Below are 1,563 nucleotides of genomic sequence, written 5' to 3'. Positions count from 1 at the left end.
AGTCCGATACAAAAAAAAAAACCTGTGCTGTCACAGGTTGCTGGTTTCCAGGCTTCATTTGGCCCACTTCAGCTTCACCTTTGCTCTACCTATTTCCCCTTTTTTGGATTGGCCCGGAGCGTTACAACGGTATAACTCCAACCATCACAGGGAAAGCATTAAAAAAATAAAAATAATAAGCATTTTCTGTCCAAATAGTAATGCCTTACTAACTCGGAAACTGCCCCCTCGTTTCCGTCTCTTGCAGCCATCTAATGCTGGGACCAGACCACACAACACCTTGACGGACTTTCAATTCAATTCAATTCATTATTTGTTTAGACCAATTCATAACAGAAGTTATCTCGGCACTTTTTCAAATAGAGCAGGGTCTAGACCGACTCCTTATAACATTATTTACCAGAGACCAACAGTTACCACCATTAGGCAAGCACTTGGGCTACGGGTGAGGGAGAGAGAGGTTGAAGAGGAGAGAGAGAGAGAAGAGAAGAGATGAACGATCATGGGAAAACGAGATGCGAGGGTTGACGCGTGACAACAGTAATAGCAATATAATAATATTAATAACTAATAATATAACACATTAATATCAATCGATTTTCGCAATGGTGTCAAGCAGGACCCATTGGCAGGGGTCACGGGATCCGATGGCGCTGCAAGACGAGAAGGCACAGAAATCCGGGGAAGAAGTGAAGTTAGTAAATGATTAATGGGCCATGATGAGGTGAGAAAGACAGAGTGGAGGATTAATGAGGGCTCAGTGCACATATGGGAATCCCCCCCGATAGTCTAGGCTATAGCGCATTAATAGGAGATGGTTAGGGTCTCATTCTCGATTCCAGCCCTAACTATAGCTTTATCAAATTTAGAAGTTCTTAAGGCCTACTCTTTAAATGTGGGGAGGAGTTTGGTTGGCCTCCGACCAACTGGAGTTGTTCACAGGGAGAGGAGGCTTGGTAACTGAAGGCTCTGACTCACCTGTTCTACTTTTTGAGCTATAGGGAACCACAAGTACCTGATTAAGGAACCAGTGTCTGAGGGTAATAGGGGTACTATTAGCTCTTCAGATAAGAAGGGGGCCTGACCATGAAGAGCTTTATAGGGTGTTGAGGAGGAGGAATTTTAATTCTATTCTAAATTTAAAGGGAGCCAATGGCAGAGAAGCTAGAACAGGAGAGGATTGTGATCTCTTTTCCTAGTTCCTGTCAGTACTCGTGCTGCAGGTTTTTGATTAATGGGAGCGTCTTAAATGGACTTATTAGGACAACCTGATTAATAAAGAGTTGCAGTAAACTCCTAGAAGTCAAATGCATGGTTTAGTTTTTCTGCATCTGTCTGTGTCTGGTTAATTTTTGTAATATTTGTGTAGTTGTGATCTGCATGTGTCGCCTGTAGCCTGTCATAAATGGTCAATACAAAGTCAAGCTAGTCAAAAGTGAAAAATTATCAGACATGGTACCTTCGTACGGCTTTTTTGGGATTCCTTGATGTGGATTGGATGGTTTCACTATCCACGTCTGTCATTTTTGTAGTCTGTCTTCAATAGGGTCAAGACATAAAACT

Source organism: Morone saxatilis, unplaced genomic scaffold, assembly GCF_004916995.1.
Source record: "Morone saxatilis isolate NCDOM2014 unplaced genomic scaffold, NCSU_SB_2.0 Contig4, whole genome shotgun sequence".
NCBI classification, from domain to species: domain Eukaryota; kingdom Metazoa; phylum Chordata; class Actinopteri; family Moronidae; genus Morone; species Morone saxatilis.
Note: the sequence above shows the minus strand (reverse complement) of the source record.